Genomic DNA, 17465 nt, shown 5'->3' on the forward strand with positions numbered 1-17465 from the left:
AGGTCCTTCTACTTCCCTATTTCCTCCCGTGAGTCATGACATCCTTGCCTTTCTGAGTCACTGGGTACAACTGGTGAGATGACAGCAATAAGGAAAAGGAACTTTGATGTCTAGATGACTCTTGTGCACGACATTAATGGCACCCCAACGGCCCAGGATAAGTTGAGGGTCTCTGAGGCCTCATAAATGAGGGGAGCAACACTAGTTCCTGGTAATCCCAATTTTGCTAATTACCAAAGTCAGTAAAAAATAAAAAATAAAAGATGAACCAAATTTAATCAGTTCCCATCAAGTAAAATTTTGGTGCAATTGTAAAACATGGAAGCTTGTAAAACATAAGAAATTTGATTTTGGAATTTCTACATTTCCCTTCTTTCAATTTTCTCTTTTCTGTGGGCGTCCTCACCCACGAGCCCCTGCCTTGGTTGTGCCCAATTACCTCCTGCAGTCCAGGGACAAACTCCCATGAACACATTCATGCAATGTTGACATCAGGCAAAATAACAAAGAGTGCTGCTGCTGATTCTGTTGCACCGTTAATGTGTGCTCCCTCCCCAGGGGAATTTCTTAACAAAAAAGCCTGGAGAGGAAAATGCTTAACCCATGACTGGATCTGGCATGGTGGGTTAGTATAGAAAAGACCCTTTGCTCTCCAAACCACACCACATAGTTGGCACCATGCATTAGGGCTATAGTAATAATGCCTTACTGAGAGGGCTATTTGCTCTTTGGGGCGGCAGTTCTGTAGTTGGCATCCCTATTTACCAAGGGTAGGAAGGTATCAGTATCCTATTACCATATTGGTTACCAAAGCGGGCCCACCTTTTCCTAGGGAGTGGCTTCTTCCTGAGAAGAGGACAAACCAGAGAAGTCAGTTTCTTCACTTGTCCTTTTGTTGTATGCAGTCTTCTTTTTTCAGTAAGTAAAATTTTTCTGCATGCTGAGTAGTTAGGGGTGTAATTGAAAGGAATTACACAGAAGGAAATATAAAGTTCATAGATGTATAAAAATTATTTTCTGGTTCTCTTAGGTGAGGAAGTTACTAAGAAGACTTTTTGACATGTACAAGTTTGGATCTAAGGAATAAAGTGAAGGTTAGAACTCTCATTCATTCATTCATTTGTATAATAAATATACATGGATTAGTTTTTGTAAAGCTAAGGGATTGAGGACTGAAAGTGGTCCAGAGAGGGGATCTTTGAGGCAGTAGAGATAAAAAGGTTGTGTGAATAAGTTCCAGTTATTAATTGCCATGTAACAAATCACCCCAAAACTTATTGACTTAAGATATAGCAATTCTTTTATTGTTATTATCTGTCAAAAGTCAGGCACTTGACTAAGCTCAGCTAGGCAGTTCTTAAACAGGGTCTATTATGTGTGCAGGCAGATGGTGGGTTTGGAGTCAGCTTAACACCTTTCTCACTTGCATATTGGTGTTTTTTGCTGGCTGTTTATTGGGACTTCAGCTGGGGTCTTAGCCAGACCACCTACAAGTGGACTCTCCATGTGGTCTGGGTTTCCTCACAATGTGGCAGCTGGGTTCCAAAAAAGAGCACCTCCAAGAGAACTGAGTGGAAGCACTATCCTTTTTTTACATCCTGGCCTCAGAATTTACATAGCATCACTTTTGCCATAGGCACTGGCCCACTCAGATGCAAGGATAGGGACCATAAGCCCTACCTGTTCATAGGAGGAGTGTCCATGTCAGCAGTAAGAAGAGTATGTGGGATGAGAGAACTTGTTGCAGCTGTCTTGGAAAATACAACCTGCCATGGGTGAGGTAGATCCAGATATTAGTGGGAGGAATTAATACTTTCAAACCCAGAATAATTAGACAGCAGTACAAAGAGGCATCTGATCAAATGGGTGATTGTATAACATGGATAATAATGGCTAAGAGAGTGTGAAGGATGAGTAGTTCAGTGAGGTCTGTGGTAGCCAGGGCAAACTTGACGGAGGAAGTCTGATTTTGAAGCCTGGTAAAGTCCATTTGGTTATGTGTAATTTACGTTCATCTCTTCTGAGAAAATAAGTGATAATAAACAAAATTATAATTTTTGATAATTCTTTCATACTGAGACAGCTACTTAACATTGTCATGCATATCCTACCCGAGTTTTTCCCTTCTGGAAATATATACAGAATTGCCAATTTTGAATACTACCTAACATTTTATTTATAATATTTTGTGAATAGTTCCCTTAACTCCTAAATATTATTCTAAAATATAATATTGAATGGTTGCACAGCATTCTCTCAGTGAATATACCATTAATATTTACGTTTCAATATCTTACTACTGGAAATTTAAGATGTTCATTTTTATTCTATTGCAAAGAACACTGTGATGAAAGTATGCAGAAATCTTGGTGCTTATTGATGAATAGTCTCTTAAGATTAATTTTTAAAGTTAGAATTACTGGTAAAAAGCTATACACATTTTAGAAACCTTGTATGCATCTTGTCATTGTGGCTTGTAGGGGCAGGTTGTGCTCACTGCTCTCCCTGCCAGGGTGAATCCATGTTTATTTGCAGATTTGACAATACCAATTGTTACTTGGCCACAAAAGAAGCTTTTCTACTTGAGAGACCAAAGTGAGACTTTGGTTTTTACTGTAATTTTGTCTAATTATTAGAAGGGTAGCATTTTCCTGTATATTTCTTTATCATCTAGGCTTCTTTTTCTGTGATTTGCTAGTTTAAGTCCAATGCTTATTTTTCCTATTGGTTATTTTTCTCCTATTGATTAATAACAATGCTTTATAAATTATTAATCTTTTATTTAGCATATATGGCTCAAATATTTTTCCCCTTGATTTGGTCTTTTATTTTTCAGCTTTGTTTATAGTGTGTTTTCAAATGCAGAGACTTTTTTTAGCATTTGTGTGGTCAAATCTAGTAATCTTTTTTATTTGTATATTTTTCTTTTGCTCGTATACATGAAAGGTCTTAGCCATAATAATAAGATAATTTTACTTTGTTTTTCCTTTGTGTTTACGTGCATGCATCTGTGCGCACACACACACAAACACACACATACACATACACCATGCAATTCTTGAATCAATCTGGACTGTATCTTAAAATGTGTTCTGAGTAGGGTCTCCTAAAGGCTATTTTCCAAGTATCTACCCAGATAGGATTTAGGTTGGTAGCGGGAGAGGTGAGCATCCTGTAACCTTCACACACATTCAGTGTGAGGCGAACCTGGCTGAAGTAAAGGGTCACTTATTGGGGCTGGAAGTGTCAGGGCTGCAGGACAACTGCATTCGAATTCTGGAGGGCCTGGCTTGCCAGGCAGAGCAAGGTGCCTCATTGGCACTGAGGACCATTTTAGGACTGAGAGTAGGAAAATGATTTTTCCTTCTCCTTGATATCTCTGTAGGGCTTGCCAGGAGCCAGGTACTCTGTAAATATACATAATATTTCATTTAATTCTCACCCGTGCCTACAAAGCAGCTGCTATTATCCTCATTTTATAGCTGAGATGATTGAGGCTTAGTACGCAGTATGGCTGGAACTGAGTCCAGATCTGGCCATGTTCAAAGCTCTGCATTCAACCACTATGCATATTCGTTTCTCAATATGATCAAACAAGAGTTTGAGAAAGTTAATCCAGAAACATTGTACAGGTTAGAAGAAGGAAGGTAGTGCCTGGGGTCAGGGAGTTTCTTAAATGCTGGAGTTTCTTAAATGCTGGTGAGGGTTGAACTAAGGTCATGGTCGGGAGTGAACAATGATGAGGAGAAAGGACTAGGAGAGGCGAGGAGCAGGCAATGGCTGGGAAGGTGAGGGGTGCTTACCCGGCTTAGTGTTCCTTCATTATTGTCTCTCATTCTAAATATTTGATGTCCCTCTCAGGCCTTGCCTGTGGTTTTCATCAGCTGATCTTAGCAGCTGATCTTTGGATAAACAGGATTTTCCAAGAGCCAGACTTTCTTGTGTGTGAATTGAGAACAATACAGTTTTTCCCTCATCTATCCAGATCCTTGAAGGAAGACACTGTGATTAAGGCAATTTTTTGTCAGGGGATGGAGCTGTATCTTCATTTATCAGTAAACATTGTATGGTGTATGGTGGGCATATGTGTTGCACCATGGGCTATGAAGGACCCAAAGACACATCAAAACAGAGCCCTTCCCACACAGAGATGAAAGTTGAGCAAGGAAATAACCTGCAGATGCATAAATATTATAAAAAATGGAAAATGTCAAATCCCCCCAAAGAGGCATAGTTAATAGGTTAGGGGAGGTCAGAGAAGAGAGAACTGTTCTTGTTGGGAGGGCCAGGCACAGATGGAATCATGAACTAATAACTAGTTTCTAAGTCAGGATCGTGCTGGGCTTGCTGTAAGGAACAGATAAGAATCCTGTGTAATGAGAACTTTCATTCTTTGTTTGCAAGCCCTGCGACCTGCCCTCCTACAGGCACGGGTGACTCCCTTGGCATTTGTCCCTCCTTTCCCCAGCCCCTGAGGTGGTTTTCTCTTCAATCACAACCATGTCTTGCTGTAATTACAGTAATAGAGCAAGCTTGGTTGTTTTCTTTCTTTATGCATCTAAGATGTTCTAAGAAAAAGGACAAAAGCAGACGAATAAGAAATAAACTGCAGCTCAGTGCACAGAACATGCATCTTTATCAAAAGAATTACGGAATGGATGGTGCTTTTATTCTTCACCCAGGCATGAACTGAAGTCCTAACTCTATTTCACAGTCTTCCCTAATAACTCAAGTTGCACAGATCATCCACAGCCCTCATGTTTATGACCCCAATTTGGTCTTGTGGTTCGTGGTAGCTGAACAGTTATAAATAGGCTTTGGCCTGCAAAAGCACCCTACAAAATGTCTTTGAGGCCCTTTTGCCCCACCAGACAAGCCCATTAAGAGGGATAGCAGGGCCCTGGATGCTTAGGAGCTCCTGGGTTTGAGTCGCAACCCTGTGAGTTCCTACTTGTCAATTCCAAGCTGTGTGACCTTTGGAGAAGTTACTGAATTTTTCTAAGTGCCAGTTCATTAATCTGTGAAAAGGGGATAAAAAATAACACTCACTTACCAGGGATGCTATGAGGATTACATGGGGTTGTGGAGCAAGCATTTAATATATAAGTGGGATTAATGCAGAATGAGGACAAGGGACGGATAAGAATCCTATGTAATGAGACAGGTTCATAAGCCCTGGTTGGATGCGACCAGTGAATTTCATTGAACTTTACCAGTGCAGGACCATTTCCCTTTGGGTTAGAAGTCACCGTTCCACGGTTGTTTCATCAGAATGTTAGGAATGGTCTTTCCCATCTTGTTACAGGATGAGTAGATCCTGAGGAATATGTCCTTTGCATTACCATTTGATATCTCCTTTGAGGTTTTGAAAAGTGCCTCAGGTTTGGGAACTGTAAGTCTGAAACTGTGCAGACTGGTGAACATTCCCCTTTTACCTGTATGTAGACCAGTAAAGCACATGGCTCACTGCATTGTATCTGCCAGTTTTACTTGTCTGTATCCCTTACTAGACTGTGAGCTCCATGAGGAGGAAATGGGTCCATTTTATGTACCACTGCATTTCCAGGACATAGCATAGAACCTGGCCATGGTAGACATTGGCTGAATATTTGTTGAATGGATGGTATGATGATTGATCTCTGCCCATGGATTAATGCCAAACACCTTCTTGGGCTCTCTCTCTCTTTTTTTAACATACCTAAACATCACTGCAACCTGATGAATTAGGTCTTCTCATTTCCAATTTATTAATATAGAACAGAGATTTAGAAAGTTTAACCAACTTATCCAAGGTGAATGAATTACCTGCTCTTTTTTTCCACTCATTGTGACCTTTCATCCTTAAATACTCCAACTCTCATTTGGTTTATGGCACTTTTTAACCATGTGACACCAGACAAGCTACAAACTCTTATGAAGAATCACATTTGCATTGCATTATGAAGAATCACGTTACATTGAGAACTGTCTCACTGTCTTGGGAATGTTTTAATATTTTCTGGATATTCACAATCCTGAAAAATAAGTGACTCATCATGATACTGTTTTGATGAAGGCTGAAAATGGCTTGTCTATTTTTAACATTGAGTGGCAGTAACTAATAATATTAGGTTCTCTTGTCCTACTCTGAGAGCAGAGAGAAGTAAAAGGTCATAAGGGTTAAGGAGTATCTGTAAGGAAAAAAGGGAGGGCGGCACTCTGACAGCACCCAGGATAGAAATTGTCCAGTCATCCCAAGCACCTTGCCCAAAGCTGGATGCCCCAAGCCACATCAGGGTCTACTTTCTTGGAGCCTTGATGACAGTTGTCACCAGCACTTTCTTTGTGATTGTTCTCAGCTTCCTTCAGGCACGTCTCTCCAGCTACACTCCGTGTTTTCTCCTTTTCTGCTACATTTCTGTTTACATAGTTCAGATCTTATCTCAGCATTTCCAGCAACTATCAAGTTACAGGCACAATGGGGTACTCAACTTTTTAGTTTTAATTTTTTGAAAATATGAATGAATAAATAAGTGTATCTGGAGAGGAATTCAGAAGATGTCTAAGCAATGTGTGCTACAGAAGAGCAAAGAAGGCAGAAAGGGGGTTGGTGGTGTTACCTAATGGTTAGTGCTCAGGCTCTGGGGTCAGGCCCGAGCTACACCCTGATTTCACTGCTTGTCAGATGTGATATCCTGGGTAGATTACTTCCCTTTGAGAAGCCTCATTTTCCTTTCCTTTAAAACTGGAGATAGGGGAATATCTCTATTACTTAACTATTGCTGTGCAACAAACCACACCAAAGCTCAATGGCTTAAAACAACCACTATTTTTACTGCTTTTATGGCTGGGGATTGGTGAGGGCATCTGATCTGGGCTGGGTTTTGCTGGGGTGGCTTTGCTTCATGGGTCGTTCATCTTTCTCCAACAGCAGCAGCCCGGTTAGGGTTTGTTCTTCTCAAGGGAGTGGCAGAAGTGCAAGAAGGCAGAAGGAAACATGCAAAGCCTCTTAAGTACTGGATTTGGAACTGGAAGCTATCATTTCCACTCATTTATCATTGGCCACAACAAGTCACATGGCCACACTCAAAGTCAAGGGGAGAGGAAGTCTACCCTGCTCACCATAAGCACACTTCAAGGGTATGGATGCTGCAGGTGGGATAGGGGTAAAATATTGGATTGATTAATGCATTTTACCACATTGCCTTACTGAACTATTAGAAAAAATAAGAGACATAGTTCTTGTTGAAAGTTTAGCGTGGCATCTAGTATATCGTGAGCACTTTCATCTGGTTGGTAGATTGTACACCTTGTAAGCAATCCATAAATTATAGCTACCGTAGCTGTTGTTATAACTACTATTATCAGAAATGTTGACACTTGTTATCCCAAAGAGCAGGACTCACAGAGTTGTTAGCTGGGAGGAGTGGGTGAAATGGGCTATGTTTGGGTATAGTGTGTATTGAGCACCCACGTGCCAAGCACCACCCTAGGTATTTGGCATGTATTTGAGAATAAAACAAAGATTCTTGTTTGTTTGGAGCCTATATTTCAGCAAGGGAAGATACACATGAAAAAACACAGGGCTGGGCATGGTGGCTCACGTCTGTAATGCCAGCACTTTGGGAGGCCGAGGTGGGCAAATCACGAGGTCAGGAGATTGAGACCATTCTGGCTAACACGGTGAAACCCCATCTCTACTAAAAGTACAAAAAATTAGCTGAGTGTGGTGGCACATACCTGTAATCCCAACTACTTGGGAGGCTGAGGCAGGAGAATTTTTTGAACCTGGGAGGCAGAAGTTACAGTGAGCCGAGATCATGCCACTGCACTCCAGCCTGGGTGACAGAGCAAGACTCTGTCTCAAAACAAAAACAAACCCATGGAAATAAGTAAATGATAGAGTATGCCAATGTATGCTAGGAAAGAAATGCAGAGGAAAGTAAGGGGATTGGGCATACTGGCTGTGGGGCAGGTGCAGGATTACATTGAATTGTCAGGTGGGCCTCCTTAGAAAGTGAGAGCAGAGGCATGAAAGGAAGTGATGAAGTGAGCCAAGAAGGCACTGGGGGAAAGAACATTCTAACCAGGAGAAGTCCAGAACAAAGGCCCTAAGGTAGGGGTGCAGAATGTGTTTGAGGCACAGAAGGGAGGATAGTGTTACTGAAGGTGATGAGTGAGGGGGAGAGTAATAGGAGTTGAGGTAAAAGAGGTCACGGGGAGGGAGGGTCCTATAAGCTGTTGTGAGGGCTTCAGTTTGCTCTGGGTGGAAGGGGAGCCACTGGAAGGTTTTAAACTGACACATGACATGATTCTTAAATCAAAGGACAAGAAACTTACATTTCAAAACATCCCTGTGGCGTCCGCATTAAGAACACCTCCAAGGAGGGAAGGGAGACTGAGTAATCCAGGAAGGACATAAGCGTTGACTAGACTTGCGGGGGTGATAGCAAAGGTGGTAAGTGTCACGGATTTTGGTGTTTTGAAGATAGAGCCAATAGAATCTACTGGCAGATTAGCCATGGAGTATGACAGAAAAAGAGGAGTCATGGATGACTCCAAGGTTTTTGGCTGAGTGGCTGAGATGAGAAAGGTTATGAGTGGAGTAGGATTGGGGTAGGGAAAAATGAGGGGCTCAGTTTTGGACATGTGGAGTTTGAGAGGGCTCTTAGACACTCAAGTGGAGAACATCATATAGGCACTTGGACATACACATCTCTGATTCAGGGGCAAAGTCCAGGCCGGAGAGATGAATTCAGCATTCATGATCCTGCGACAGCATTCAAAGTGTATGATACTAGTCATATCAGCAAGGAGGTGTGTTGATAGAAAATAGGACCAAGGAACTGTCCAGAGCACTGGACATTCAGAGAGTGTGGAGCCCTGGGAGTTGGCCAGTGTTGTCAAATGCTGCTGGTAGGTCGAGTGCCATGAGGATTGGGAAATGGCAGGTGGATACAATAATGTGGAGGTCACTAGCGATTATGGTAAGAACAGCTCTGGTTGAGAGGTGTGGGTGAAAGTGGATGGGAGTGGGTTTAAGAGAGAAAAGGAGGAGAGGAATTTGAGAGGTGAGAAATACCCTGCTTAGAAGCACGTTAGGTGCAGTGGCACAGGGAGGAGTGGGGGTCTCCAGTGTCTGTGGCTTCCCACTCAAGGATCTTTTTAAAAAATCTTTACTGAACTGGCATCCAAATCCCTTCCTATGGCCTTCCCCTGCTCTCTATGTTCTGAATGCTGAATGCATTTTCTGCATCTCCCCCATGTGGGTTGTGACATTTCTGAGGCCAAGGACTGGGCTTCTCCTATGCTTTAGTGCACTAAGCACTTGTCTAGAGCAGGGCAGCAGGTGGGTTAACACTTGGCAGTACACAGATGGGGGATGATGGGGTCAGCTAGGAGCAAAGCCTACAAACAGAAAGACATTTCAGCCCCATCTTTAAGTCAGCTGGAACAAGGCCAAAGTGGGTCTGATGGGGAGATTTAATCCCAAACTTCTGTATCAAACATGTAGTATGGAGGCTGGAATCCAATCACCCTAGTCTACTGATGCATTTAGATTTATAAAAAGTGAGTTTCGGCCAGTCTTCTCTCCTCTGCCTACTCAGTCCATGCCTGGAGCTGGGTGCTGTACCTCCCCGGGAGGTGTTGAGCTCTCCCTTGCTGCAGAGAGTCTACTAGAGGCTGGTAGTTACCAGTCAGGAATGCTGCGGATGGGCCTCCTACATTACTGTCGGTTTTCTCTGAGGACCATGTTGGTTTTCTGTGGTGCAGCAGCCCTGCCTGGATGAGAGAGTGACGACTTCCTACGCTTACACAACCCCACCTCCTCATCCCTTAATCCCACCTACACTCTTAGCCTGTTACCCTGCTGCTTACCTATCCCAAGTCTGCAGCTGACTCCTGAATTCCAGGCTACATTCACCCATTGCCTCAGTTCAGGCCCGTGACACAGGTGAGGGTTACAGGGAATAGCATCGGTCACAAAACAAACTGAGGCTATTTTTGGCCACTTCCATGCAGAGGAAGTTATCTGTTCTAATGATCCTAGGTGCCACATGAATGAGATGCCACCAGGGGGTGCTTGTTTCTGGGTCCCTGAGATGAGTCGCCTGTTCTCTCTGTCTCTCCCAGCATCATCCTTAAATGCTGATTGGTGCCCACATTCCCACCATCATAAGAACATAAGACTTTGATCATCCTTAAAATGTACATACCCAAGAAAGAAATTGAGATTTCTGTTTTATTATTAGATATCCCTCCTGAACGAGACTAAATATAAGTCAGTATCCTGAGGGTGGTACTATGGAGGGGAGGGATCCTGAAATGTGTATGGTCCCACTATATGAGAGAAGAAACAAGAGAGAAATAAGAAGCCAGAAAGTAGTGATTGGGGTACCCTGTAAAGAAATGTTTTCATCTCTACCATCCTGTGGAGGGTGAGTTCTGTGCACCTGTTGCTCTACTACTCTTCAACCCTCATCACACAGAGACTCCAAAAAGGCCTTCAGACTCCAAATGACACCCTCATCAATAAGCTTGCATTGCAAATCCACATTTTGACAACACATTTCCCAAATTTAGTCCCCTAATCCACTCCCAGAATATATTATGCTTTGCACCCAACAGATGGATTAAAAGCTTAAATCTTCTGCTTGTTAGGAAACCAACCAGAAACCAAAAATACAAACACATACACCCCTGCAGGTGTGAGTGCAATGGTGGGGGTGAGGAGAGAAGCGTGGGTGTATGTAAGGACCCAAGAGTGTTCACTTTTGGGAGGAGAGAACCACAGTAGAGAATGTGGAGAGGCCAGGGCATCCTCTGGGCTTTGAATGGGGTGAGGGGCAACCAGCTGCTTCCTTAATTCTCCTCAGATCCCTTGATTTAGGCCTTTATGTATCAAGTGTGTGTGTAGGGCTGAAGCACAGGAGAATATCTCCGTGAATATCATGCCACAACATGCCATGTCATGAGCAACATCCAGGTGAATATCACGTGAACTCCCACACAGCAGCTGTGGGTGCGAGTTCTCATGATATTCACCTGGATGTTGCTTATGACATTCTGGCCATGTATTAGGCATGTGTGTAGGTGTGAAGCACAGAATCCCTAGTGTGGGGGCTGCCAGGGTACTCAGTCAAGCTCTCTCCTACATAGAGTGGGCTTGCCTCTTGAGGAGACAGAGGCCTGAGCTGGGGAAGTCAACCTGGAGCCCTCCCTAGCACCAGATTTGGAACCAGATGTCTGCCTCCAGTCCGGGGCTCACTCCTCTCTTTTGGAGCCTTGGGGGCTTTGAGGATTTCCTGCTCTTCATTTCTTGGGGTTCCAAGCTTTCATCATGTCAGTGACCACATCTCATCTCCCCTCTGTGCATAAAATTTGTTGAAATCTCTATAATTGGAGGTTGTTATTTTGAAGGTGGTGGGGGCAAATGGGAAGAGGGGGTGCCAGGGGCACTTCTGGAGAATACAAGAGAACCCCCCAGGAGCTGGGCTCATCAGGGGAAGTAGAGAAGATCTCTGGGTGTCTCTGGGAAATTTTAGAATCTCTTCCCCATTGTCTTGCTTTCTCATCATTGAAAAATTGCTCAGAATGCAATAGAAACAAGGTGTTCTAATTAAACAGATTTGTTTACATGTTGTGGCATGAAAAACTAATTCAATCTGATATACTGTACATTCCTGCTGTACTTTTTTCCTTCCCTTTATATAAAACTGCCCATTTTTAAACAGTATTGTACTTAAGCATCTTAAAGAGTATCCTTGATTAACAGAAAGGAAGCAATTTTCTACGCCCTACAGCTTTCAAAGGATTGTGTCAATAAGGAGAGAAAGAGAGCAGTTGTGGGTGGGAGTTCTTGTGATATTCACCTGGATATTTCCTATGATGGTTCTGGCCATTTAATGCCAGAATGGTTCTGGCCATTTAATGTGTGCTGTACCACCAGACTGGACCCTTAGGTGGACTTTGTGCCATGACTGAAACACAGAGGCCCAGAGTGCTGGGAGAATCTAAGGCTGGAGCAGACGTGGGGTCTTGTTTTGAGAAAGAGTAGAGGCTGTCATCACAGATCCTCCCAGGAGGGCGGCGGTCCCAGCATCCTTGCGGAGTCCTGGGAGAGAATCCACAGAGAGGAATGGGTGTGGAGAGATTGACAGGCATGATCATAATCATGATGGTTTTCATCACAAAAACGTTGTGCGGGAATGATTTCAGTTGTTGTATAATAGAAATTCTTTTTTTTTTTTTTTTTGAGACAGAGTTTCGCTCTTGTCACCTAGGCTGGAGTGCAATGGCATGATCTTGGTTCACTGCAACCTCCACCTCCTGGGTTCAAGCGATTCTCCTGCCTCAGCCTCCCGAGTAGCTGGGATTACAAGCATGTGCCACCAAGCCCAGCTAATTTTTGTATTTTTAGTAGAGACAGAGTTTGACCACATTGGCCAGGCTGGTCTCGAACTCCTGACCTCAGGTGATCCACCTGCCTTGGCCTCCCAAAATGCTGGGATTACAGGCCTGAGCCATTGCGTCTGGCCAGAAATTCTATCAATTAAAATTGTCCAAGAGTGGATGAAGATGACTTTATCTGGGGATGTTGGAGTAGAAGCCAGCCTACCATAATTCCAGAATTCTCTGGAAGGAATCTTTGTGTGGGGTAAGAAGTCTGGCTAGTTTATCATCACTTTTAGATTTTCAGAGCTGGAAGTAACCCTACAGCTTCTGGAGAGCAGGGACTCTCCCTAATCTCCAGATCCCCTGTGCCTTGTGCAGTACTGGGGCAGGAGGTGTTGATATTTGTGATGTGAATTGGGAGAGTTAGCAATGCTGTCTCCTCAATGTTCTGGACACCAGCCTTGCTTATTCTGATGTCCTGTCTTCATTCACGCTGTTCCCTTCACTTGGGAACCTTTCTCCATCCACTCATCCTGTGGAAACATAGCCTACCCTTTGAGCCACTCAGATTCACCACTCCCCTGACCTCTGCTCTCTGTGCATTCATTCTCCACTTATGACCAGTTCTGTGTTGTTTAGCCTGCCCTTTGATGATTCTCCTTGGTAATTGCCTTTTGACACAGTCCTGTCCCTCAGCTGGAGTATGTCCTCTTCTCGGGTCTTTCAGCAGTACCCTGTATTGTTCTGGGGAGACACATGTGGTCAGTAAGGACATCCCCGCTGATGAGTAGGTATTTGAGAATTCTTTCTTCCCCGCTTCCACCTCTCCTTTCCTATTTTTTTTTTCCAATTCATTCTTTGTTCATTCCATGAGTGTTTAATGGTCTCAGCCTCAAGTCCCGTGGAGACCAACATGTTCATGTTGTTACATTGCTAGTAGAGAGCACCAGCCCTGAGTGTTAATGTGGGGTTTGGGGAGAGGAAGCATTTGGATCTGGGATATGGCAGCAGCCCATCAGCTTGGCGAGCCTCTGCTAGGGTTTGGAGACCTTGCTTTTTTACTTAGCTCTTCCCTTGCTCTTTTCTGCCCTGCTGCACTCTCCACATCCAGAGGCCCTCCCCCTAAGTAATCCCAATAGAAATGTCTTGGACTGGCGCTTGAGATAAGGGCAGGGAGAAAAGCCTGGAATTAGACTCTCTTTGAAGGAAATATGTATCTCCTGGACCTCACTGGTCTATAACTGAAGAATGGGACAGAGATTTCAAAACTAGAGGCCAGGAAGAAGAAAATGTATGAAAGACACCAAACATATTCTCCCAGTTCACCTACAACACTCCTCTCTGCATGTAGATCTAGAGAGGCTTTCCTTTTTGGCATCCCTGATTCTCATGCCCATGTATTTAATGGTGGGATTGATGTATTTCTTTAAAAATCATTCATTGAGATTCTACTAAGTGCTGAAAATTTAACCTGTAATTCAAGAAATGAATGTTTGGCCCAACTTCAAATCCTACTCTTCTCCTACCAAGCCCATTCAGTCTACCTCAGCCAGGTTTCTCATCAACCACCATCTTCCATTAGTCTCACTCACACCTTTATCCTGCCTTCAAACACTGGCTCCTGATGTGATGGTTTTCATCCCTGTCTACTCAGATCCATCTATAATTCAGAGTCCCCCATGCCTCATATCTCCCATGGCTCTCCAGATCCACTCCCCATCTGTCCTCTGCCCTCTAACCTGCAGGATGTCCTGTATGAATTATGTCAATGGGCATGTGAGCCCCTTGGCTTCTGGCTGCTTGGGCCAATAAGGAGGGACTTCAGTGGGGATAAAGTATTTCCCTGCTTCATTCCTTGCTGTGGGATCACCTCCATCTGCCACTGTAAGGTCCCTGCCTCCTCTGTGGTCTGCCCTACATGAGGCCCTCTCCCTTTCTGAGTCAGTAGCTTCTCCCTCTCCTTCTCCCTTCAGCCTGAGGCTGGCCACAACTCCACTGCTACTGTCCCTGTGTTCCTGCACTAGCTCTTCTGCTTCCTCTTCACCCTGCCTGCCCCATGGTAATAAACTCTCTGTAAAGAAGCTCTCCTAATTTGAATGTTTTATTCTTTCCTGGAGAGTCCCTGACATATGGCTCCCCATATCTATCCCCCATTTTGTTTTGGAACTTATGTAAATCTTAACTTTGGCACACAATCTGGTAATGTTTTCTGAATTAATTTAAAAAATAATTTTAATGCTTATAGATCCCCTGCCTCTCCTGCTAGATTATGACCTCTTCAGCAGAAGGCCTGAGTAATTTTTTTCTTCCTATCTTGTATCTCTTCTAGAACTTGATAGCAAGTAGGTGCTCAAACAAGTACCTGTTTATGGACAGATGAACCATTACATTAGCAAGGTCAGGGCGGAGGGGCATGGGCTTAGAGTTCGAGTTCAAATGATAGGGTTCAAACGTGGCCTTCTTTTTCAGGGGACTGTGCCACCTTAACAAAATCATTGTTCTTTCTAAATCTCAAATTCTTTCTCTCAAAATTGGCATAATATAAGCTACTGCATGGCTCCATATTTCATTTTAATTTTGTAAAAAGTGTGGTTGTGATAGTGGTTTCGTGAGGCCTTAATAAAATCTGATTTAAGAAAGCTTACTCTATTTTATATATATTGAATCTGAAGATATAATTTGAGGTCCAATATTGAAAATTTATAAGTCAATTAAAAATCTAAAAATGAGTATAGTTTTGTGCCTTATAAGATGTTTCAGTCAATGATGGACCGCATATGTGATGGTGGTCCTATAAGAGTATAATGGAGCTGAAAATTTCATTTAAAAATAATTTTAATACTTACATTTCTCTTGCTTCTCCTGCTAGGTCATGACCTCTTGAAAAGGTTTGGATGATTAATTTTTTTTTTTTATCTTGTCACAGGGCCATGCAGCATTACTCATGTATTTGTGGTGATGCTGGTGTAAAGAAACCCACTGTGCTGCCAATTGTGTAAAAGTCTAGCACATGCAGTTTTGTACAGAATGTAATACTTGATAACAATAAGTGACTGTATTACCGGTTTATATATTCACTACACTATGCTTTTTATTGTTTTCTTAGAGTGTGCTCCTTCTACTTATTAAAAAAAGTTAACTGTAAAACTGTCTCAGGCAGGTCCTTCAGGAGGTATTTGAGAAGAAGGCATTGTTGTCATAGGAGATGACAGCTCCATGTGTGTTACTGCCCCTAAAGACCTCCCAGTAGGACAAGATGTGGAGGGGGAAGACAGTGATATTGATGATTCTGACCCTGTGTAGGCCTAGGAGAATGTATGTGTTTGTGTCTTAGTTTTTAACAAAAAAGTTTAAAAAGTAAAAGAAAAAAATTTTGTAATAGAAAAGAGCTTATGGAATAGGGATATAAAGAAAGAAAATATTTTTTACAGGTGTATAATGTGCTTGTGTTTTGAGCTAAGTGTTATTATAAGAGTAAAAAGTTAAAAGTTTATCAAGGAAAAAGTCATAGTAAGCTATGGTTAATATATTATTGAAGAAAATTAAAAAAAAATTTAGTGTAGCCTAAGTGTGCTGAATATATAAAATCTACCAGTAGAGTCCAGTAATGACCTAGGCCCTCACATTAATTCACCACTCACTCACTGACTCACCCAAGGCAACTTCCAGTCCTCCAAGCTTCATTCATGCTAAGTGCCCTATACATATGTACCTTTTAAATATCTTTTATACTATATTTTTACTGCACAGTTCCCATGTTTAGATGCACAAATACTTAACATTGTGCTACAGTTGCCTACAGTATTCAGTATAGTAACATGCTGCATAGGTCTGTAGCCTAGGAGCAATGGGCTACCCCATATAGCCTAGGAGTGTAGTAGACTGTACCATTTAGATTTGTGTAAATATACCCTATGGTGCTTGCACAATGACAAAATCATCTAAGGAGACATTTCTCAGAACATATTCCTGTCATTGACACGCTACTTTATATCCTACTAGTGCTAATAGATGCCATTTACTGAGTATTATGTATAAAAGTTTTGAAAGTGTTTTCTCATTTAATTTTACAAGAGACACCAATAACCCTCTTTTACAGAGGAGGAAATTAGTCTTAAAGGTTAAGGAAATTGCTGGAATTCACAGAGTCCAGAAGTGACACTCAGGGTGTGGGCTCTAGATTGGTGCTCCTGCCCCTGGCCATGTGATTTCCTCAGTGGGGCACAGTCAGAGCCAGGATGTCTCCAGGAAGACACCTCCCCTGGGTTATGCATACTTGCTTATCCTGTGTTATCTCTGGGAGAGAGGTTTCCCAACTGGGATTTTCTTTCAGAGCTCTCAAGGCTAAGAGGTGTGAACAGCTGAGAGGAAGAGGGAGAAATATATTTTTCCTTTGTTACAGCCTCATTCCTCCAACTGAAATTTTGGTGTTGTTTCAAGCCATGAAAAAAAACTTCAGTAAAATCTTGGTGGTGGAGACAGCGAGGGGAAGATCAAGCCAGTGATATACATACATGGTGGAAGTGACCATCCAACCTGGTAGAAGGTTAGGGATTTTGAAAAGAGGCTCATCAAAGTACTTAGCCCACACGGTAAGGATGTCAGAAATTTTATAATAAGAGTTTCATTTATTAGTAACAGATTTTGACTCTGACAAAATGCATTTGTTGGGGGCAGGCTACAACAGCCTAATGTTTTGAGCTATTGTCACCATTTGTCCACCTTAATGGTCATGGGTCCCAGCATCTTTGGTTGGCACTATTGAGGCCAGGAAATCCCAAAGCCAGAACAGACCACAAGGCAAAACTTTATTTAGGCAAGAATTTGTTGTTGGTAGGTTGGCCGGTGTAGATCAAAGGTCCAGGGATTGGTCAGACTCTGGACAAATTTATCTGAGCTCAGAGTGACACCTTTCTAGGTCCCAAGCAAAATCAGGCACCAGCAGAGCTCAATCGCCAACCTCCATGGATTCAGAGGGGAAGCAGGGAGAGGTAAGTATGAGCTTAAAAGTGGAGACCAGGGTCCAGGACTCACACCAGAGAGATGGAAGTCTAAATAGGGTACTCAGGACAGAGACTCACAACAATATG

At 42.8% G+C, this 17465-nt stretch overlaps 1 long non-coding RNA gene across 1 annotated transcript in view; it reads left to right on the plus strand.

Annotated features, from left to right (window-relative positions):
• LOC129528270 (uncharacterized) overlaps positions 1-17465 on the plus strand; it is a 57381-nt gene that overhangs the window by 4853 nt on the left and 35063 nt on the right. The window contains exon 2 of the long non-coding RNA XR_008673507.2: positions 1031-1094. This is a non-coding gene — a long non-coding RNA (uncharacterized lncRNA). The remainder of the gene's footprint in view (positions 1-1030; positions 1095-17465) is intronic.

Source organism: Gorilla gorilla, chromosome 17 (genome assembly GCF_029281585.2).
Source record: "Gorilla gorilla gorilla isolate KB3781 chromosome 17, NHGRI_mGorGor1-v2.1_pri, whole genome shotgun sequence".
NCBI classification, from domain to species: domain Eukaryota; kingdom Metazoa; phylum Chordata; class Mammalia; order Primates; family Hominidae; genus Gorilla; species Gorilla gorilla.